The following is a 25,664-nucleotide window of genomic DNA, read 5'->3' as shown; positions in this document are numbered from 1 at the left end:
CAATGATGACATTTTAACATTTAATCTTTTGACTCTAAATGACTGTTGGATGTGAATTATGACTTTTTCAACTAAAATAAGTGTGTTTAAAGTCATTTCTGTGCCTGAAACGGGTCAAAATTGAAGCTTTTGAGTAAGCAAAACTCTGTAAAAATGGCACTTTTGGTCACTGTGAGGGTTTAAAAAGTGGTTATTCAACATGAGGCACGATCCAATTGACATTTTGAATCATTTTTGGTACAGTCCAAAAAATCAATTTTCGGATGAAAAACGATGACTCCGGACATGTCGAACGTTCCCAAAATGGTCTATAATGATGAAATTTTAACATTTAATCTTTTGACTCTAAATGACTGTTGGATGTGCATTATGACTTTTTCAACTAAAATAAGTGTGTTTAAAGTCATTTCTGTGCCTGAAACGGGTCAAAATTATAGCTTTTGAGTATGCAAAACTCTGTAAAAATGGCAATTTTGGTCACAAGGAGGGGCTAAAAAGTGGTTATTCAACATGAGGCATGATCCAATTGACATTTTGAATCATTTTTGGTACAGTCCAAAAAATCAATTTTCGGATGAAAAACGATGACTCCGGACATGTCGAACGTTCCCAAAATGGTCTATAATGATGAAATTTTAACATTTAATCTTTTGACTCTAAATGACTGTTGGATGTGAATTATGACTTTTTCAACTAAAATAAGTGTGTTTAAAGTCATTTCTGTGCCTGAAACGGGTCAAAATTGAAGCTTTTGAGTAAGCAAAACTCTGTAAAAATGGCACTTTTGGTCACTGTGAGGGTTTAAAAAGTGGTTATTCAACAGGAGGCACGATCCAATTGACATTTTGAATCCTTTTTAGTACAGTCCAAAAAATCAATTTTCTGATGAAAAACGATGACTCCGGACATGTCGAACGTTCCCAAAATGGTCTATAATGATGAAATTTTAACATTTAATCTTTTGACTCTAAATGACTGTTGGATGTGCATTATGACTTTTTCAACTCAAATAAGTGTGTTTAAAGTCATTTCTGTGCCTGAAACGGGTCAAAATTGAAGATTTTGAGTAAGCAAAACTCTGTAAAAATGGCAATTTTGGTCACTGTGAGGGTTTAAAAAGTGGTTATTCAACATGAGGCACGCTCCAATTGACATTTTGAATCATTTTTGGTACAGTCCAAAAAATCAGTTTTCGGATGAAAAACGATGACTCCGGACATGTCGAACGTTCCCAAAATGGTCTATAATGATGAAATTTTAACATTTAATCTTTTGACTCTAAATGACTGTTGGATGTGAATTATGACTTTTTCAACTAAAATAAGTGTGTTTAAAGTCATTTCTGTGCCTGAAACGGGTCAAAATTGAAGCTTTTGAGTAAGCAAAACTCTGTAAAAATAGCAATTTTGGTCACTGTGAGGGTTTAAAAAGTGGTTATTCAACATGAGGCACGATCCAATTGACATTTTGAATCCTTTTTAGTACAGTCCAAAAAATCAATTTTCTGATGAAAAACGATGACTCCGGACATGTCGAACGTTCCCAAAATGGTCTATAATGATGACATTTTAACATTTAATCTTTTGACTCTAAATGACTGTTGGATGTGAATTATGACTTTTTCAACTAAAATAAGTGTGTTTAAAGTCATTTCTGTGCCTGAAACGGGTCAAAATTGAAGCTTTTGAGTAAGCAAAACTCTGTGAAAATGGCACTTTTGGTCACTGTGAGGGTTTAAAAAGTGGTTATTCAACATGAGGCACGATCCAATTGACATTTTGAATCATTTTGGGTACAGTCCAAAAAATCAATTTTTGGATGAAAAATGATGAATCCGGACATGTCGAACGTTCCCAAAATGGTCTATAATGAGGAAATTTTAACATTTAATCTTTTGACTCTGAATGACTGTTGGTTGTGCATTATGACTTTTTCAACTAAAATAAGTGTGTTTAAAGTCATTTCTGTGCCTGAAACGGGTCAAAATTGTAGCTTTTGAGTATGCAAAACTCTGTAAATATGGCAATTTTGGTCACTGAGAGGGTTTAAAAAGTGGTAATTCAACATGAGGCATGATCCAATTGACATTTTGAATCATTTTTGGTACAGTCCAAAAAATCAATTTTCGGATGAAAAACGATGACTCCGGACATGTCGAACGTTCCCAAAATGGTCTATAATGATGAAATTTTAACATTTAATCTTTTGACTCTAAATGACTGTTGGATGTGAATTATGACTTTTTCAACTAAAATAAGTGTGTTTAAAGTCATTTCTGTGCCTGAAACGGGTCAAAATTGAAGCTTTTGAGGAAGCAAAACTCTGTAAAAATTGCCATTTTGGTCACTGTGAGGGTTTAAAAAGTGGTTATTCAACATGAGGCACGATCCAATTGACATTTTGAATCATTTTTGGTACAGTCCAAAAAATCAATTTTCGGATGAAAAACGATGACTCCGGACATGTCGTACATTCCCAAAATGGTCTATAATGATGAAATTTTAACATTTAATCTTTTGACTCTAAATGACTGTTGGATGTGAATTATGACTTTTTCAACTAAATAAGTGCGTTTAAAGTCATTTCTGTGCCTGAAACGGGTCAAAATTGTAGCTTTTGAGTATGCAAAACTCTGTAAAAAAGGCAATTTTGGTCACTGAGAGGGTTTAAAAAGTGGTTATTCAACATGAGGCATGATCCAATTGACATTTTGAATCATTTTTGGTACAGTCCAAAAAATCAATTTTCGGATGAAAAACGATGACTCCGGACATGTCGAACGTTCCCCAAATGGTCTGTAATGATGAAATTTTAACATTTAATCTTTTGACTCTAATTGACTGTTGGATGTGCATTATGACTTTTTCAACTAAAATAAGTGTGTTTAAAGTCATTTCTGTGCCTGAAACGGGTCAACATTGTAGCTTTTGAGTATGCAAAACTCTGTAAAAATTGCAATTTTGGTCACTGAGAGGGTTTAAAAAGTGGTTATTCAACATGAGGCATGATCCAATTGACATTTTGAATCATTTTTGGTACAGTCCAAAAAATCAATTTTCGGATGAAAAACGATGACTCCGGACATGTCGAACGTTCCCAAAATGGTCTATAATGATGAAATTTTAACATTTAATCTTTTGACTCTAAATGACTGTTGGATGTGAATTATGACTTTTTCAACTAAAATAAGTGTGTTTAAAGTCATTTCTGTGCCTGAAACGGGTCAAAATTTAAGCTTTTGAGTAAGCAAAACTCTGTAAAAATAGCAATGTTGGTCACTGTGAGGGTTTAAAAAATAGTTATTCAACATGAGGCACGATCTAATTGACATTTTGAATCATTTTTAGTACAGTCCAAAAAATCAATTTTCGGATGAAAAACGATGACTCCGGACATGTCGAACGTTCCCAAAATGGTCTATAATAATGAAATTTTAACATTTAATCTTTTGACTCTAAATGACTGTTGGATGTGAATTATGACTTTTTCAACTAAAATAAGTGTCTTTAACGTCATTTCTGTGCCTGAAACGGGTCAAAATTGAAGCTTTTGAGGAAGCAAAACTCTGTAAAAATTGCCATTTTGGTCACTGTGAGGGTTTAAAAAGTGGTTATTCAACATGAGGCACGATCCAATTGACATTTTGAATCATTTTTGGTATAGTCCAAAAACTCAATTTTCGGGTGAAAAACGATGACTCCGGACATGTCGAACATTCCCAAAATGGTCTATAATGATGAAATTTTAACATTTAATCTTTTGACTCGAATTGACTGTTGGATGTGAATTATGACTTTTTCAACTAAAATAAGTGTGTTTAAAGTCATTTCTGTGACTGAAACGGGTCAAAATTGAAGCTTTTGAGTAAGCAAAACTCTGTAAAAATGGCAATTTTGGTCACTGTGAGGATTTAAAAAGTGGTTATTCAACATGAGGCACGATCCAATTGACATTTTGAATCATTTTTGGTACAGTCCAAAAAATCAATTTTCGGATGAAAAACGATGACTCCGGACATGTCGTACATTCCCAAAATGGTCTATAATGATGAAATTTTAACATTTAATCTTTTGACTCTAAATGACTGTTGGGTGTGAATTATGACTTTTTCAACTAAAATAAGTGCGTTTAAAGTCATTTCTGTGCCTGAAACGGGTCAAAATTGTAGCTTTTGAGTATGCTAAACTCTGTAAAAATGGCAATTTTGGTCACTGAGAGGGTTTAAAAAGTGGTTATTCAACATGAGGCATGATCCAATTGACATTTTGAATCATTTTTGGTACAGTCCAAAAAATCAATTTTCGGATGAAAAACGATGACTCCGGACATGTCGAACGTTCCCAAAATGGTCTATAATGATGAAATTTTAACATTTAATCTTTTGACTCTAAATGACTGTTGGATGTGAATTATGACTTTTTCAACTAAAATAAGTGTGTTTAAAGTCATTTCTGTGCCTGAAACGGGTAAAAATTTAAGCTTTTGAGTAAGCAAAACTCTGTAAAAATAGCAATTTTGGTCACTGTGAGGGTTTAAAAAGTGGTTATTCAACATGAGGCACGATCCAATTGACATTTTGAATCATTTTTAGTACAGTCCAAAAAATCAATTTTCGGATGAAAAACGATGACTCCGGACATGTCGAACGTTCCCAAAATGGTCTATAATAATGAAATTTTAACATTTAATCTTTTGACTCTAAATGACTGTTGGATGTGAATTATGACTTTTTCAACTAAAATAAGTGTGTTTAAAGTCATTTCTGTGCCTGAAACGGGTCAAAATTGAAGCTTTTGAGGAAGCAAAACTCTGTAAGAATTGCCATTTTGGTCACTGTGAGGGTTTAAAAAGTGGTTATTCAACATGAGGCACGATCCAATTGACATTTTGAATCATTTTTGGTACAGTCCAAAAAATCAATTTTCGGGTGAAAAACGATGACTCCGGACATGTCGAACGTTCCCAAAATGTTCTACAATGATGACATTTTAACATTTAATCTTTTGACTCTAAATGACTGTTGGATGTGAATTATGACTTTTTCAACTAAAATAAGTGTGTTTAAAGTCATTTCTGTGCCTGAAACGGGTCAAAATTTAAGCTTTTGAGTAAGCAAAACTCTGTAAAAATGGCACTTTTGGTCACTGTGAGGGTTTAAAAAGTGGTTATTCAACATGAGGCACGATCCAATTGACATTTTGAATCATTTTGGGTACAGTCCAAAAAATCAATTTTTGGATGAAAAATGATGACTCCGGACATGTCGAACGTTCCCAAAATGGTCTATAATGATGAAATTTTAACATTTAATCTTTTGACTCTAAATGACTGTTGGAAGTGAATTATGACTTTTTCAACTAAAATAAGTGTGTTTAAAGTCATTTCTGTGCCTGAAACGGGTCAAAATTGAAGCTTTTAAGTAAGCAAAACTCTGTAAAAATGGCACTTTTGGTCACTGTGAGGGTTTAAAAAGTGGTTATTCAACATGAGGCACGATCCAATTGACATTTTGAATCATTTTTAATACAGTCCAAAAAATCAATTTTCGGGTGAAAAACGATGACTCCGGACATGTCGAACATTCCCAAAATGGTCTATAATGATGAAATTTTAACATTTATTCTTTTGACTCTAAATGACTGTTGGATGTGAATTATGACTTTTTCAACTAAAATAAGTGTGTTTAAAGTCATTTCTGTGACTGAAACGGGTCAAAATTGAAGCTTTTGAGTAAGCAAAACTCTGTAAAAATGGCAATTTTGGTCACTGTGAGGATTTAAAAAGTGGTTATTCAACATGAGGCACGATCCAATTGACATTTTGAATCATTTTTGGTACAGTCCAAAAAATCAATTTTCGGATGAAAAACTATGACTCCGGACATGTCGTACATTCCCAAAATGGTCTATAATGATGAAATTTTAACATTTAATCTTTTGACTAAATGACTGTTGGATGTGAATTATGACTTTTTCAACTAAAATAAGTGCGTTTAAAGTCATTTCTGTGCCTGAAACGGGTCAAAATTGAAGCTTTTGAGTAAGCAAAACTCTGTAAAAATGGCAATTTTGGTCACTGTGAGGGTTTAAAAAGTGGTTATTCAACATGAGGCACGATCCAATTGACATTTTGATTCATTTTTGGTACAGTCCAAAAAATCAATTTTCGGATGAAAAACGATGACTCCGGACATGTCGAACGTTCCCAAAATGGTCTATAATGATGAAATTTTAACATTTAATCTTTTGACTCTAAATGACTGTTGGATGTGAATTATGACTTTTTCAACTAAAATAAGTGTCTTTAACGTCATTTCTGTGACTGAAACGGGTCAAAATTGAAGCTTTTGAGTAAGCAAAACTCTGTAAAAATGGCCATTTTGGTCACTGTGAGGGTTTAAAAAGTGGTTATTCAACATGAGGCACGATCCAATTGACATTTTGAATCATTTTTGGTACAGTCCAAAAAATCAATTTTCGGATGAAAAACGATGACTCCGGACATGTTGAACGTTCCCAAAATGGTCTATAATGATGAAATTTTAACATTTAATCTTTTGACTCTAAATGACTGTTGGATGTGAATTATGACTTTTTCAACTTAAATAAGTGTGTTTAAAGTCATTTCTGTGCCTGAAACGGGTCAAAATTGAAGCTTTTGAGTAAGCAAAACTCTGTAAAAATGGCACTTTTGGTCACTGTGAGGGTTTAAAAAGTGGTTATTCAACATGAGGCATGATCCAATTGACATTTTGAATCATTTTGGGTACAGTCCAAAAAATCATTTTGGATGAAAAACGATGACTCCGGACATGTCGAACGTTCCCAAAATGTTCTACAATGATGACATTTTAACATTTAATCTTTTGACTCTAAATGACTGTTGGATGTGAATTATGACTTTTTCAACTAAAATAAGTGTGTTTAAAGTCATTTCTGTGCCTGAAACGGGTCAAAATTGAAGCTTTTGAGTAAGCAAAACTCTGTAAAAATGGCACTTTTGGTCACTGTGAGGGTTTAAAAAGTGGTTATTCAACATGAGGCATGATCCAATTGACATTTTGAATCATTTTGGGTACAGTCCAAAAAATCATTTTTGGATGAAAAACGATGACTCCGGACATGTCGAACGTTCCCAAAATGTTCTACAATGATGACATTTTAACATTTAATCTTTTGACTCTAAATGACTGTTGGATGTGAATTATGACTTTTTCAACTAAAATAAGTGTGTTTAAAGTCATTTCTGTGCCTGAAACGGGTCAAAATTGAAGCTTTTGAGTAAGCAAAACTCTGTAAAAATGGCACTTTTGGTCACTGTGAGGGTTTAAAAAGTGGTTATTCAACATGAGGCACGATCCAATTGACATTTTGAATCATTTTTGGTACAGTCCAAAAAATCAATTTTCGGATGAAAAACGATGACTCCGGACATGTCGAACGTTCCCAAAATGGTCTATAATGATGAAATTTTAACATTTAATCTTTTGACTCTAAATGACTGTTGGATGTGCATTATGACTTTTTCAACTAAAATAAGTGTGTTTAAAGTCATTTCTGTGCCTGAAACGGGTCAAAATTATAGCTTTTGAGTATGCAAAACTCTGTAAAAATGGCAATTTTGGTCACAAGGAGGGGCTAAAAAGTGGTTATTCAACATGAGGCATGATCCAATTGACATTTTGAATCATTTTTGGTACAGTCCAAAAAATCAATTTTCGGATGAAAAACGATGACTCCGGACATGTCGAACGTTCCCAAAATGGTCTATAATGATGAAATTTTAACATTTAATCTTTTGACTCTAAATGACTGTTGGATGTGAATTATGACTTTTTCAACTAAAATAAGTGTGTTTAAAGTCATTTCTGTGCCTGAAACGGGTCAAAATTGAAGCTTTTGAGTAAGCAAAACTCTGTAAAAATGGCACTTTTGGTCACTGTGAGGGTTTAAAAAGTGGTTATTCAACAGGAGGCACGATCCAATTGACATTTTGAATCATTTTTGGTACAGTCCAAAAAATCAATTTTCGGATGAAAAACGATGACTCCGGACATGTCGAACGTTCCCAAAATGGTCTATAATGATGAAATTTTAACATTTAATCTTTTGACTCTAAATGACTGTTGGATGTGCATTATGACTTTTTCAACTCAAATAAGTGTGTTTAAAGTCATTTCTGTGCCTGAAACAGGTCAAAATTGAAGATTTTGAGTAAGCAAAACTCTGTAAAAATGGCAATTTTGGTCACTGTGAGGGTTTAAAAAGTGGTTATTCAACATGAGGCACGCTCCAATTGACATTTTGAATCATTTTTGGTACAGTCCAAAAAATCAGTTTTCGGATGAAAAACGATGACTCCGGACATGTCGAACGTTCCCAAAATGGTCTATAATGATGAAATTTTAACATTTAATCTTTTGACTCTAAATGACTGTTGGATGTGAATTATGACTTTTTCAACTAAAATAAGTGTGTTTAAAGTCATTTCTGTGCCTGAAACGTGTCAAAATTGAAGCTTTTGAGTAAGCAAAACTCTGTAAAAATAGCAATTTTGGTCACTGTGAGGGTTTAAAAAGTGGTTATTCAACATGAGGCACGATCCAATTGACATTTTCAATCCTTTTTAGTACAGTCCAAAAAATCAATTTTCTGATGAAAAACGATGACTCCGGACATGTCGAACGTTCCCAAAATGGTCTATAATGATGAAATTTTAACATTTAATCTTTTGACTCTAAATGACTGTTGGATGTGAATTATGACTTTTTCAACTAAAATAAGTGTGTTTAAAGTCATTTCTGTGCCTGAAACGGGTCAAAATTGAAGCTTTTGAGTAAGCAAAACTCTGTGAAAATGGCACTTTTGGTCACTGTGAGGGTTTAAAAAGTGGTTATTCAACATGAGGCATGATCCAATTGACATTTTGAATCATTTTTGGTACAGTCCAAAAAATCAATTTTCGGATGAAAAACGATGACTCCGGACATGTCGAACGTTCCCAAAATGGTCTATAATGATGAAATTTTAACATTTAATCTTTTGACTCTAAATGACTGTTGGATGTGAATTATGACTTTTTCAACTAAAATAAGTGTGTTTAAAGTCATTTCTGTGCCTGAAACGGGTCAAAATTGAAGCTTTTGAGGAAGCAAAACTCTGTCAAAATTGCCATTTTGGTCACTGTGAGGGTTTAAAAAGTGGTTATTCAACATGAGGCACGATCCAATTGACATTTTGAATCATTTTTGGTACAGTCCAAAAAATCAATTTTCGGATGAAAAACGATGACTCCGGACATGTCGTACATTCCCAAAATGGTCTATAATGATGAAATTTTAACATTTAATCTTTTGACTCTAAATGACTGTTGGATGTGAATTATGACTTTTTCAACTAAAATAAGTGCGTTTAAAGTCATTTCTGTGCCTGAAACGGGTCAAAATTGTAGCTTTTGAGTATGCAAAACTCTGTAAAAAAGGCAATTTTGGTCACTGAGAGGGTTTAAAAAGTGGTTATTCAACATGAGGCACGATCCAATTGACATTTTGAATCCTTTTTAGTACAGTCCAAAAAATCAATTTTCTGATGAAAAACGATGACTCCGGACATGTCGAACGTTCCCAAAATGGTCTATAATGATGAAATTTTAACATTTAATCTTTTGACTCTAAATGACTGTTGGATGTGAATTATGACTTTTTCAACTAAAATAAGTGTGTTTAAAGTCATTTCTGTGCCTGAAACGGGTCAAAATTGAAGCTTTTGAGTAAGCAAAACTCTGTGAAAATGGCACTTTTGGTCACTGTGAGGGTTTAAAAAGTGGTTATTCAACATGAGGCATGATCCAATTGACATTTTGAATCATTTTTGGTACAGTCCAAAAAATCAATTTTCGGATGAAAAACGATGACTCCGGACATGTCGAACGTTCCCAAAATGGTCTATAATGATAAAATTTTAACATTTAATCTTTTGACTCTAAATGACTGTTGGATGTGAATTATGACTTTTTCAACTAAAATAAGTGTGTTTAAAGTCATTTCTGTGCCTGAAACGGGTCAAAATTGAAGCTTTTGAGGAAGCAAAACTCTGTAAAAATTGCCATTTTGGTCACTGTGAGGGTTTAAAAAGTGGTTATTCAACATGAGGCACGATCCAATTGACATTTTGAATCATTTTTGGTACAGTCCAAAAAATCAATTTTCGGATGAAAAACGATGACTCCGGACATGTCGTACATTCCCAAAATGGTCTATAATGATGAAATTTTAACATTTAATCTTTTGACTCTAAATGACTGTTGGATGTGAATTATGACTTTTTCAACTAAAATAAGTGCGTTTAAAGTCATTTCTGTGCCTGAAACGGGTCAAAATTGTAGCTTTTGAGTATGCAAAACTCTGTAAAAAAGGCAATTTTGGTCACTGAGAGGGTTTAAAAAGTGGTTATTCAACATGAGGCATGATCCAATTGACATTTTGAATCATTTTTGGTACAGTCCAAAAAATCAATTTTCGGATGAAAAACGATGACTCCGGACATGTCGAACGTTCCCCAAATGGTCTGTAATGATGAAATTTTAACATTTAATCTTTTGACTCTAATTGACTGTTGGATGTGCATTATGACTTTTTCAACTGAAATAAGTGTGTTTAAAGTCATTTCTGTGCCTGAAACGGGTCAAAATTGTAGCTTTTGAGTATGCAAAACTCTGTAAAAATGGCAATTTTGGTCGCTGAGAGGGTTTAAAAAGTGGTTATTCAACATGAGGCATGATCCAATTGACATTTTGAATCATTTTTGGTACAGTCCAAAAAATCAATTTTCGGATGAAAAACGATGACTCCGGACATGTCGAACGTTCCCAAAATGGTCTATAATGATGAAATTTTAACATTTTATCTTTTGACTCTAAATGACTGTTGGATGTGAATTATGACTTTTTCAACTAAAATAAGTGTGTTTAAAGTCATTTCTGTGCCTGAAACGGGTAAAAATTTAAGCTTTTGAGTAAGCAAAACTCTGTAAAAATAGCAATTTTGGTCACTGTGAGGGTTTAAAAAGTGGTTATTCAACATGAGGCACGATCTAATTGACATTTTGAATCATTTTTAGTACAGTCCAAAAAATCAATTTTCGGATGAAAAACGATGACTCCGGACATGTCGAACGTTCCCAAAATGGTCTATAATAATGAAATTTTAACATTTAATCTTTTGACTCTAAATGACTGTTGGATGTGAATTATGACTTTTTCAACTAAAATAAGTGCGTTTAAAGTCATTTCTGTGCCTGAAACGGGTCAAAATTGTAGCTTTTGAGTATGCAAAACTCTGTAAAAAAGGCAATTTTGGTCACTGAGAGGGTTTAAAAAGTGGTTATTCAACATGAGGCATGATCCAATTGACATTTTGAATCATTTTTGGTACAGTCCAAAAAATCAATTTTCGGATGAAAAACGATGACTCCGGACATGTCGAACGTTCCCCAAATGGTCTGTAATGATGAAATTTTAACATTTAATCTTTTGACTCTAATTGACTGTTGGATGTGCATTATGACTTTTTCAACTGAAATAAGTGTGTTTAAAGTCATTTCTGTGCCTGAAACGGGTCAAAATTGTAGCTTTTGAGTATGCAAAACTCTGTAAAAATGGCAATTTTGGTCGCTGAGAGGGTTTAAAAAGTGGTTATTCAACATGAGGCATGATCCAATTGACATTTTGAATCATTTTTGGTACAGTCCAAAAAATCAATTTTCGGATGAAAAACGATGACTCCGGACATGTCGAACGTTCCCAAAATGGTCTATAATGATGAAATTTTAACATTTTATCTTTTGACTCTAAATGACTGTTGGATGTGAATTATGACTTTTTCAACTAAAATAAGTGTGTTTAAAGTCATTTCTGTGCCTGAAACGGGTAAAAATTTAAGCTTTTGAGTAAGCAAAACTCTGTAAAAATAGCAATTTTGGTCACTGTGAGGGTTTAAAAAGTGGTTATTCAACATGAGGCACGATCTAATTGACATTTTGAATCATTTTTAGTACAGTCCAAAAAATCAATTTTCGGATGAAAAACGATGACTCCGGACATGTCGAACGTTCCCAAAATGGTCTATAATAATGAAATTTTAACATTTAATCTTTTGACTCTAAATGACTGTTGGATGTGAATTATGACTTTTTCAACTAAAATAAGTGTGTTTAAAGTCATTTCTGTGCCTGAAACGGGTCAAAATTGAAGCTTTTGAGGAAGCAAAACTCTGTAAGAATTGCCATTTTGGTCACTGTGAGGGTTTAAAAAGTGGTTATTCAACATGAGGCACGATCCAATTGACATTTTGAATCATTTTTGGTACAGTCCAAAAAATCAATTTTCGGGTGAAAAACGATGACTCCGGACATGTCGAACGTTCCCAAAATGTTCTACAATGATGACATTTTAACATTTAATCTTTTGACTCTAAATGACTGTTGGATGTGAATTATGACTTTTTCAACTAAAATAAGTGTGTTTAAAGTCATTTCTGTGCCTGAAACGGGTCAAAATTTAAGCTTTTGAGTAAGCAAAACTCTGTAAAAATGGCACTTTTGGTCACTGTGAGGGTTTAAAAAGTGGTTATTCAACATGAGGCACGATCCAATTGACATTTTGAATCATTTTGGGTACAGTCCAAAAAATCAATTTTTGGATGAAAAATGATGACTCCGGACATGTCGAACGTTCCCAAAATGGTCTATAATGATGAAATTTTAACATTTAATCTTTTGACTCTAAATGACTGTTGGAAGTGAATTATGACTTTTTCAACTAAAATAAGTGTGTTTAAAGTCATTTCTGTGCCTGAAACGGGTCAAAATTGAAGCTTTTAAGTAAGCAAAACTCTGTAAAAATGGCACTTTTGGTCACTGTGAGGGTTTAAAAAGTGGTTATTCAACATGAGGCACGATCCAATTGACATTTTGAATCATTTTTGGTACAGTCCAAAAAATCAATTTTCGGATGAAAAACGATGACTCCGGACATGTCGTACATTCCCAAAATGGTCTATAATGATGAAATTTTAACATTTAATCTTTTGACTAAATGACTGTTGGATGTGAATTATGACTTTTTCAACTAAAATAAGTGCGTTTAAAGTCATTTCTGTGCCTGAAACGGGTCAAAATTGAAGCTTTTGAGTAAGCAAAACTCTGTAAAAATGGCAATTTTGGTCACTGTGAGGGTTTAAAAAGTGGTTATTCAACATGAGGCACGATCCAATTGACATTTTGATTCATTTTTGGTACAGTCCAAAAAATCAATTTTCGGATGAAAAACGATGACTCCGGACATGTCGAACGTTCCCAAAATGGTCTATAATGATGAAATTTTAACATTTAATCTTTTGACTCTAAATGACTGTTGGATGTGAATTATGACTTTTTCAACTTAAATAAGTGTGTTTAAAGTCATTTCTGTGCCTGAAACGGGTCAAAATTGAAGCTTTTGAGTAAGCAAAACTCTGTAAAAATGGCACTTTTGGTCACTGTGAGGGTTTAAAAAGTGGTTATTCAACATGAGGCATGATCCAATTGACATTTTGAATAATTTTGGGTACAGTCCAAAAAATCATTTTTGGATGAAAAACGATGACTCCGGACATGTCGAACGTTCCCAAAATGTTCTACAATGATGACATTTTAACATTTAATCTTTTGACTCTAAATGACTGTTGGATGTGAATTATGACTTTTTCAACTAAAATAAGTGTGTTTAAAGTCATTTCTGTGCCTGAAACGGGTCAAAATTGAAGCTTTTGAGTAAGCAAAACTCTGTAAAAATGGCACTTTTGGTCACTGTGAGGGTTTAAAAAGTGGTTATTCAACATGAGGCACGATCCAATTGACATTTTGAATCATTTTTGGTACAGTCCAAAAAATCAATTTTCGGATGAAAAACGATGACTCCGGACATGTCGAACGTTCCCAAAATGGTCTATAATGATGAAATTTTAACATTTAATCTTTTGACTCTAAATGACTGTTGGATGTGCATTATGACTTTTTCAACTAAAATAAGTGTGTTTAAAGTCATTTCTGTGCCTGAAACGGGTCAAAGTTATAGCTTTTGAGTATGCAAAACTCTGTAAAAATGGCAATTTTGGTCACAAGGAGGGGCTAAAAAGTGGTTATTCAACATGAGGCATGATCCAATTGACATTTTGAATCATTTTTGGTACAGTCCAAAAAATCAATTTTCGGATGAAAAACGATGACTCCGGACATGTCGAACGTTCCCAAAATGGTCTATAATGATGAAATTTTAACATTTAATCTTTTGACTCTAAATGACTGTTGGATGTGAATTATGACTTTTTCAACTAAAATAAGTGTGTTTAAAGTCATTTCTGTGCCTGAAACGGGTCAAAATTGAAGCTTTTGAGTAAGCAAAACTCTGTAAAAATGGCACTTTTGGTCACTGTGAGGGTTTAAAAAGTGGTTATTCAACAGGAGGCACGATCCAATTGACATTTTGAATCATTTTTGGTACAGTCCAAAAAATCAATTTTCGGATGAAAAACGATGACTCCGGACATGTCGAACGTTCCCAAAATGGTCTATAATGATGAAATTTTAACATTTAATCTTTTGACTCTAAATGACTGTTGGATGTGCATTATGACTTTTTCAACTCAAATAAGTGTGTTTAAAGTCATTTCTGTGCCTGAAACGGGTCAAAATTGAAGATTTTGAGTAAGCAAAACTCTGTAAAAATGGCAATTTTGGTCACTGTGAGGGTTTAAAAAGTGGTTATTCAACATGAGGCACGCTCCAATTGACATTTTGAATCATTTTTGGTACAGTCCAAAAAATCAGTTTTCGGATGAAAAACGATGACTCCGGACATGTCGAACGTTCCCAAAATGGTCTATAATGATGAAATTTTAACATTTAATCTTTTGACTCTAAATGACTGTTGGATGTGAATTATGACTTTTTCAACTAAAATAAGTGTGTTTAAAGTCATTTCTGTGCCTGAAACGGGTCAAAATTGAAGCTTTTGAGTAAGCAAAACTCTGTAAAAATAGCAATTTTGGTCACTGTGAGGGTTTAAAAAGTGGTTATTCAACATGAGGCACGATCCAATTGACATTTTGAATCCTTTTTAGTACAGTCCAAAAAATCAATTTTCTGATGAAAAACGATGACTCCGGACATGTCGAACGTTCCCAAAATGGTCTATAATGATGAAATTTTAACATTTAATCTTTTGACTCTAAATGACTGTTGGATGTGAATTATGACTTTTTCAACTAAAATAAGTGTGTTTAAAGTCATTTCTGTGCCTGAAACGGGTCAAAATTGAAGCTTTTGAGTAAGCAAAACTCTGTGAAAATGGCACTTTTGGTCACTGTGAGGGTTTAAAAAGTGGTTATTCAACATGAGGCACGATCCAATTGACATTTTGAATCATTTTGGGTACAGTCCAAAAAATCAATTTTTGGATGAAAAATGATGAATCCGGACATGTCGAACGTTCCCAAAATGGTCTATAATGAGGAAATTTTAACATTTAATCTTTTGACTCTGAATGACTGTTGGTTGTGCATTATGACTTTTTCAACTAAAATAAGTGTGTTTAAAGTCATTTCTGTGCCTGAAACGGGTCAAAATTGTAGCTTTTGAGTATGCAAAACTCTGTAAATATGGCAATTTTGGTCACTGAGAGGGTTTAAAAAGTGGTAATTCAACATGAGGCATGATCCAATTGACATTTTGAATCATTTTTGGTACAGTCCAAAAAATCAATTTTCGGATGAAAAACGATGACTCCGGACATGTCGAACGTTCCCAAAATGGTCTATAATGATGAAATTTTAACATTTAATCTTTTGACTCTAAATGACTGTTGGATGTGAATTATGACTTTTTCAACTAAAATAAGTGTGTTTAAAGTCATTTCTGTGCCTGAAACGGGTCAAAATTGAAGCTTTTGAGGAAGCAAAACTCTGTAAAAATTGCCATTTTGGTCACTGTGAGGGTTTAAAAAGTGGTTATTCAACATGAGGCACGATCCAATTGACATTTTGAATCATTTTTGGTACAGTCCAAAAAATCAATTTTCGGATGAAAAACGATGACTCCGGACATGTCGTACATTCCCAAAATGGTCTATAATGATGAAATTTTAACATTTAATCTTTTGACTCTAAATGACTGTTGGATGTGAATTATGACTTTTTCAACTAAAATAAGTGCGTTTAAAGTCATTTCTGTGCCTGAAACGGGTCAAAATTGTAGCTTTTGAGTATGCAAAACTCTGTAAAAAAGGCAATTTTGGTCACTGAGAGGGTTTAAAAAGTGGTTATTCAACATGAGGCATGATCCAATTGACATTTTGAATCATTTTTGGTACAGTCCAAAAAATCAATTTTCGGATGAAAAACGATGACTACGGACATGTCGAACGTTCCCCAAATGATCTGTAATGATGAAATTTTAACATTTAATCTTTTGACTCTAATTGACTGTTGGATGTGCATTATGACTTTTTCAACTAAAATAAGTGTGTTTAAAGTCATTTCTGTGCCTGAAACGGGTCAAAATTGTAGCTTTTGAGTATGCAAAACTCTGTAAAAATTGCAATTTTGGTCACTGAGAGGGTTTAAAAAGTGGTTATTCAACATGAGGCATGATCCAATTGACATTTTGAATCATTTTTGGTACAGTCCAAAAAATCAATTTTCGGATGAAAAACGATGACATGTCGAACGTTCCCAAAATGGTCTATAATGATGAAATTTTAACATTTAATCTTTTGACTCTAAATGACTGTTGGATGTGAATTATGACTTTTTCAACTAAAATAAGTGTGTTTAAAGTCATTTCTGTGCCTGAAACGGGTCAAAATTTAAGCTTTTGAGTAAGCAAAACTCTGTAAAAATAGCAATGTTGGTCACTGTGAGGGTTTAAAAAGTGGTTATTCAACATGAGGCACAATCTAATTGACATTTTGAATCATTTTTAGTACAGTCCAAAAAATCAATTTTCGGATGAAAAACGATGACTCCGGACATGTCGAACGTTCCCAAAATGGTCTATAATAATGAAATTTTAACATTTAATCTTTTGACTCTAAATGACTGTTGGATGTGAATTATGACTTTTTCAACTAAAATAAGTGTCTTTAACGTCATTTCTGTGCCTGAAACGGGTCAAAATTGAAGCTTTTGAGGAAGCAAAACTCTGTAAAAATGGCACTTTTGGTCACTGTGAGGGTTTAAAAAGTGGTTATTCAACATGAGGCACGATCCAATTGACATTTTGAATCATTTTGGGTACAGTCCAAAAAATCAATTTTTGGATGAAAAATGATGACTCCGGACATGTCGAACGTTCCCAAAATGGTCTATAATGATGACATTTTAACATTTAATCTTTTGACTCTAAATGACTGTTGGAAGTGAATTATGACTTTTTCAACTAAAATAAGTGTGTTTAAAGTCATTTCTGTGCCTGAAACGGGTCAAAATTGAAGCTTTTAAGTAAGCAAAACTCTGTAAAAATGGCACTTTTGGTCACTGTGAGGGTTTAAAAAGTGGTTATTCAACATGAGGCACGATCCAATTGACATTTTGAATCATTTTTAATACAGTCCAAAAAATCAATTTTCGGGTGAAAAACGATGACTCCGGACATGTCGAACATTCCCAAAATGGTCTATAATGATGAAATTTTAACATTTATTCTTTTGACTCTAAATGACTGTTGGATGTGAATTATGACTTTTTCAACTAAAATAAGTGTGTTTAAAGTCATTTCTGTGACTGAAACGGGTCAAAATTGAAGCTTTTGAGTAAGCAAAACTCTGTAAAAATGGCAATTTTGGTCACTGTGAGGATTTAAAAAGTGGTTATTCAACATGAGGCACGATCCAATTGACATTTTGAATCATTTTTGGTACAGTCCAAAAAATCAATTTTCGGATGAAAAACTATGACTCCGGACATGTCGTACATTCCCAAAATGGTCTATAATGATGAAATTTTAACATTTAATCTTTTGACTAAATGACTGTTGGATGTGAATTATGACTTTTTCAACTAAAATAAGTGCGTTTAAAGTCATTTCTGTGCCTGAAACGGGTCAAAATTGAAGCTTTTGAGTAAGCAAAACTCTGTAAAAATGGCAATTTTGGTCACTGTGAGGGTTTAAAAAGTGGTTATTCAACATGAGGCACGATCCAATTGACATTTTGATTCATTTTTGGTACAGTCCAAAAAATCAATTTTCGGATGAAAAACGATGACTCCGGACATGTCGAACGTTCCCAAAATGGTCTATAATGATGAAATTTTAACATTTAATCTTTTGACTCTAAATGACTGTTGGATGTGAATTATGACTTTTTCAACTAAAATAAGTGTCTTTAACGTCATTTCTGTGACTGAAACGGGTCAAAATTGAAGCTTTTGAGTAAGCAAAACTCTGTAAAAATGGCCATTTTGGTCACTGTGAGGGTTTAAAAAGTGGTTATTCAACATGAGGCACGATCCAATTGACATTTTGAATCATTTTTGATACAGTCCAAAAAATCAATTTTCGGATGAAAAACGATGACTCCGGACATGTTGAACGTTCCCAAAATGGTCTATAATGATGAAATTTTAACATTTAATCTTTTGACTCTAAATGACTGTTGGATGTGAATTATGACTTTTTCAACTTAAATAAGTGTGTTTAAAGTCATTTCTGTGCCTGAAACGGGTCAAAATTGAAGCTTTTGAGTAAGCAAAACTCTGTAAAAATGGCACTTTTGGTCACTGTGAGGGTTTAAAAAGTGGTTATTCAACATGAGGCATGATCCAATTGACATTTTGAATCATTTTGGGTACAGTCCAAAAAATCATTTTTGGATGAAAAACGATGACTCCGGACATGTCGAACGTTCCCAAAATGTTCTACAATGATGACATTTTAACATTTAATCTTTTGACTCTAAATGACTGTTGGATGTGAATTATGACTTTTTCAACTAAAATAAGTGTGTTTAAAGTCATTTCTGTGCCTGAAACGGGTCAAAATTGAAGCTTTTGAGTAAGCAAAACTCTGTAAAAATGGCACTTTTGGTCACTGTGAGGGTTTAAAAAGTGGTTATTCAACATGAGGCATGATCCAATTGACATTTTGAATCATTTTGGGTACAGTCCAAAAAATCATTTTTGGATGAAAAACGATGACTCCGGACATGTCGAACGTTCCCAAAATGTTCTACAATGATGACATTTTAACATTTAATCTTTTGACTCTAAATGACTGTTGGATGTGAATTATGACTTTTTCAACTAAAATAAGTGTGTTTAAAGTCATTTCTGTGCCTGAAACGGGTCAAAATTGAAGCTTTTGAGTAAGCAAAACTCTGTAAAAATGGCACTTTTGGTCACTGTGAGGGTTTAAAAAGTGGTTATTCAACATGAGGCACGATCCAATTGACATTTTGAATCATTTTTGGTACAGTCCAAAAAATCAATTTTCGGATGAAAAACGATGACTCCGGACATGTCGAACGTTCCCAAAATGGTCTATAATGATGAAATTTTAACATTTAATCTTTTGACTCTAAATGACTGTTGGATGTGCATTATGACTTTTTCAACTAAAATAAGTGTGTTTAAAGTCATTTCTGTGCCTGAAACGGGTCAAAATTATAGCTTTTGAGTATGCAAAACTCTGTAAAAATGGCAATTTTGGTCACTGTGAGGGTTTAAAAAGTGGTTATTCAACATGAGGCACGCTCCAATTGACATTTTGAATCATTTTTGGTACAGTCCAAAAAATCAGTTTTCGGATGAAAAACGATGACTCCGGACATGTCGAACGTTCCCAAAATGGTCTATAATGATGAAATTTTAACATTTAATCTTTTGACTCTAAATGACTGTTGGATGTGAATTATGACTTTTTCAACTAAAATAAGTGTGTTTAAAGTCATTTCTGTGCCTGAAACGTGTCAAAATTGAAGCTTTTGAGTAAGCAAAACTCTGTAAAAATAGCAATTTTGGTCACTGTGAGGGTTTAAAAAGTGGTTATTCAACATGAGGCACGATCCAATTGACATTTTGAATCCTTTTTAGTACAGTCCAAAAAATCAATTTTCTGATGAAAAACGATGACTCCGGACATGTCGAACGTTCCCAAAATGGTCTATAATGATGAAATTTTAACATTTAATCTTTTGACTCTAAATGACTGTTGGATGTGAATTATGACTTTTTCAACTAAAATAAGTGTGTTTAAAGTCATTTCTGTGCCTGAAACGGGTCAAAATTGAAGCTTTTGAGTAAGCAAAACTCTGTAAAAATGGCACTTTTGGTCACTGTGAGGGTTTAAAAAGTGGTTATTCAACATGAGGCACGATCCAATTGACATTTTGAATCATTTTTGGTACAGTCCAAAAAATCAATTTTCGGATGAAAAACGATGACTCCGGACATGTTGAACGTTCCCAAAATGGTCTATAATGATGAAATTTTAACATTTAATCTTTTGACTCTAAATGACTGTTGGATGTGAATTATGACTTTTTCAACTTAAATAAGTGTGTTTAAAGTCATTTCTGTGCCTGAAACGGGTCAAAATTGAAGCTTTTGAGTAAGCAAAACTCTGTAAAAATGGCACTTTTGGTCACTGTGAGGGTTTAAAAAGTGGTTATTCAACATGAGGCATGATCCAATTGACATTTTGAATCATTTTGGGTACAGTCCAAAAAATCATTTTTGGATGAAAAACGATGACTCCGGACATATCGAACGTTCCCAAAATGTTCTACAATGATGACATTTTAACATTTAATCTTTTGACTCTAAATGACTGTTGGATGTGAATTATGACTTTTTCAACTAAAATAAGTGTGTTTAAAGTCATTTCTGTGCCTGAAACGGGTCAAAATTGAAGCTTTTGAGTAAGCAAAACTCTGTAAAAATGGCACTTTTGGTCACTGTGAGGGTTTAAAAAGTGGTTATTCAACATGAGGCATGATCCAATTGACATTTTGAATCATTTTGGGTACAGTCCAAAAAATCATTTTTGGATGAAAAACGATGACTCCGGACATGTCGAACGTTCCCAAAATGTTCTACAATGATGACATTTTAACATTTAATCTTTTGACTCTAAATGACTGTTGGATGTGAATTATGACTTTTTCAACTAAAATAAGTGTGTTTAAAGTCATTTCTGTGCCTGAAACGGGTCAAAATTGAAGCTTTTGAGTAAGCAAAACTCTGTAAAAATGGCACTTTTGGTCACTGTGAGGGTTTAAAAAGTGGTTATTCAACATGAGGCACGATCCAATTGACATTTTGAATCATTTTTGGTACAGTCCAAAAAATCAATTTTCGGATGAAAAACGATGACTCCGGACATGTCGAACGTTCCCAAAATGGTCTATAATGATGAAATTTTAACATTTAATCTTTTGACTCTAAATGACTGTTGGATGTGCATTATGACTTTTTCAACTAAAATAAGTGTGTTTAAAGTCATTTCTGTGCCTGAAACGGGTCAAAATTATAGCTTTTGAGTATGCAAAACTCTGTAAAAATGGCAATTTTGGTCACAAGGAGGGGCTAAAAAGTGGTTATTCAACATGAGGCATGATCCAATTGACATTTTGAATCATTTTTGGTACAGTCCAAAAAATCAATTTTCGGATGAAAAACGATGACTCCGGACATGTCGAACGTTCCCAAAATGGTCTATAATGATGAAATTTTAACATTTAATCTTTTGACTCTAAATGACTGTTGGATGTGAATTATGACTTTTTCAACTAAAATAAGTGTGTTTAAAGTCATTTCTGTGCCTGAAACGGGTCAAAATTGAAGCTTTTGAGTAAGCAAAACTCTGTAAAAATGGCACTTTTGGTCACTGTGAGGGTTTAAAAAGTGGTTATTCAACAGGAGGCACGATCCAATTGACATTTTGAATCATTTTTGGTACAGTCCAAAAAATCAATTTTCGGATGAAAAACGATGACTCCGGACATGTCGAACGTTCCCAAAATGGTCTATAATGATGAAATTTTAACATTTAATCTTTTGACTCTAAATGACTGTTGGATGTGCATTATGACTTTTTCAACTCAAATAAGTGTGTTTAAAGTCATTTCTGTGCCTGAAACAGGTCAAAATTGAAGATTTTGAGTAAGCAAAACTCTGTAAAAATGGCAATTTTGGTCACTGTGAGGGTTTAAAAAGTGGTTATTCAACATGAGGCACGCTCCAATTGACATTTTGAATCATTTTTGGTACAGTCCAAAAAATCAGTTTTCGGATGAAAAACGATGACTCCGGACATGTCGAACGTTCCCAAAATGGTCTATAATGATGAAATTTTAACATTTAATCTTTTGACTCTAAATGACTGTTGGATGTGAATTATGACTTTTTCAACTAAAATAAGTGTGTTTAAAGTCATTTCTGTGCCTGAAACGGGTCAAAATTGAAGCTTTTGAGTAAGCAAAACTCTGTGAAAATGGCACTTTTGGTCACTGTGAGGGTTTAAAAAGTGGTTATTCAATATGAGGCATGATCCAATTGACATTTTGAATCATTTTTGGTACAGTCCAAAAAATCAATTTTCGGATGAAAAACGATGACTCCGGACATGTCGAACGTTCCCAAAATGGTCTATAATGATGTAACTTTAACATTTAATCTTTTGACTCTAAATGACTGTTGGATGTGAATTATGACTTTTTCAACTAAAATAAGTGTGTTTAAAGTCATTTCTGTGCCTGAAACGGGTCAAAATTGAAGCTTTTGAGGAAGCAAAACTCTGTAAAAATTGCCATTTTGGTCACTGTGAGGGTTTAAAAAGTGGTTATTCAACATGAGGCACGATCCAATTGACATTTTGAATCATTTTTGGTACAGTCCAAAAAATCAATTTTCGGATGAAAAACGATGACTCCGGACATGTCGTACATTCCCAAAATGGTCTATAATGATGAAATTTTAACATTTAATCTTTTGACTCTAAATGACTGTTGGATGTGAATTATGACTTTTTCAACTAAAATAAGTGCGTTTAAAGTCATTTCTGTGCCTGAAACGGGTCAAAATTGTAGCTTTTGAGTATGCAAAACTCTGTAAAAAAGGCAATTTTGGTCACTGAGAGGGTTTAAAAAGTGGTTATTCAACATGAGGCACGATCCAATTGACATTTTGAATCCTTTTTAGTACAGTCCAAAAAATCAATTTTCTGATGAAAAACGATGACTCCGGACATGTCGAACGTTCCCAAAATGGTCTATAATGATGAAATTTTAACATTTAATCTTTTGACTCTAAATGACTGTTGGATGTGAATTATGACTTTTTCAACTAAAATAAGTGTGTTTAAAGTCATTTCTGTGCCTGAAACGGGTCAAAATTGAAGCTTTTGAGTAAGCAAAACTCTGTGAAAATGGCACTTTTGGTCACTTTGAGGGTTTAAAAAGTGGTTATTCAACATGAGGCATGATCCAATTGACATTTTGAATCATTTTTGGTACAGTCCAAAAAATCAATTTTCGGATGAAAAACGATGACTCCGGACATGTCGAACGTTCCCAAAATGGTCTATAATGATGAAATTTTAACATTTAATCTTTTGACTCTAAATGACTGTTGGATGTGAATTATGACTTTTTCAACTAAAATAAGTGTGTTTAAAGTCATTTCTGTGCCTGAAACGGGTCAAAATTGAAGCTTTTGAGGAAGCAAAACTCTGTAAAAATTGCCATTTTGGTCACTGTGAGGGTTTAAAAAGTGGTTATTCAACATGAGGCACGATCCAATTGACATTTTGAATCATTTTTGGTACAGTCCAAAAAATCAATTTTCGGATGAAAAACGATGACTCCGGACATGTCGTACATTCCCAAAATGGTCTATAATGATGAAATTTTAACATTTAATCTTTTGACTCTAAATGACTGTTGGATGTGAATTATGACTTTTTCAACTAAAATAAGTGCGTTTAAAGTCATTTCTGTGCCTGAAACGGGTCAAAATTGTAGCTTTTGAGTATGCAAAACTCTGTAAAAAAGGCAATTTTGGTCACTGAGAGGGTTTAAAAAGTGGTTATTCAACATGAGGCATGATCCAATTGACATTTTGAATCATTTTTGGTACAGTCCAAAAAATCAATTTTCGGATGAAAAACGATGACTCCGGACATGTCGAACGTTCCCCAAATGGTCTGTAATGATGAAATTTTAACATTTAATCTTTTGACTCTAAATGACTGTTGGTTGTGAATTATGACTTTTTCAACTAAAATAAGTGTCTTTAACGTCATTTCTGTGCCTGAAACGGGTCAAAATTGAAGCTTTTGAGGAAGCAAAACTCTGTAAAAATTGCCATTTTGGTCACTGTGAGGGTTTAAAAAGTGGTTATTCAACATGAGGCACGATCCAATTGACATTTTGAATCATTTTTGGTACAGTCCAAAAAATCAATTTTCGGGTGAAAAACGATGACTCCGGACATGTCGAACATTCCCAAAATGGTCTATAATGATGAAATTTTAACATTTAATCTTTTGACTCGAATTGACTGTTGGATGTGAATTATGACTTTTTCAACTAAAATAAGTGTGTTTAAAGTCATTTCTGTGACTGAAACGGGTCAAAATTGAAGCTTTTGAGTATGCAAAACTCTGTAAAAAAGGCAATTTTGGTCACTGAGAGGGTTTAAAAAGTGGTTATTCAACATGAGGCACGATCCAATTGACATTTTGAATCCTTTTTAGTACAGTCCAAAAAATCAATTTTCTGATGAAAAACGATGACTCCGGACATGTCGAACGTTCCCAAAATGGTCTATAATGATGAAATTTTAACATTTAATCTTTTGACTCTAAATGACTGTTGGATGTGAATTATGACTTTTTCAACTAAAATAAGTGTGTTTAAAGTCATTTCTGTGCCTGAAACGGGTCAAAATTGAAGCTTTTGAGTAAGCAAAACTCTGTGAAAATGGCACTTTTGGTCACTGTGAGGGTTTAAAAAGTGGTTATTCAACATGAGGCATGATCCAATTGACATTTTGAATCATTTTTGGTACAGTCCAAAAAATCAATTTTCGGATGAAAAACGATGACTCCGGACATGTCGAACGTTCCCAAAATGGTCTATAATGATGAAATTTTAACATTTAATCTTTTGACTCTAAATGACTGTTGGATGTGAATTATGACTTTTTCAACTAAAATAAGTGTGTTTAAAGTCATTTCTGTGCCTGAAACGGGTCAAAATTGAAGCTTTTGAGGAAGCAAAACTCTGTAAAAATTGCCATTTTGGTCACTGTGAGGGTTTAAAAAGTGGTTATTCAACATGAGGCACGATCCAATTGACATTTTGAATCATTTTTGGTACAGTCCAAAAAATCAATTTTCGGATGAAAAACGATGACTCCGGACATGTCGTACATTCCCAAAATGGTCTATAATGATGAAATTTTAACATTTAATCTTTTGACTCTAAATGACTGTTGGATGTGAATTATGACTTTTTCAACTAAAATAAGTGCGTTTAAAGTCATTTCTGTGCCTGAAACGGGTCAAAATTGTAGCTTTTGAGTATGCAAAACTCTGTAAAAAAGGCAATTTTGGTCACTGAGAGGGTTTAAA

The sequence above is a fragment of the Lissotriton vulgaris genome, chromosome 5 (genome assembly GCF_964263255.1).
Source record: "Lissotriton vulgaris chromosome 5, aLisVul1.2, whole genome shotgun sequence".
Classification (NCBI taxonomy): Eukaryota; Metazoa; Chordata; class Amphibia; order Caudata; family Salamandridae; genus Lissotriton; species Lissotriton vulgaris.
Note: the sequence above shows the minus strand (reverse complement) of the source record.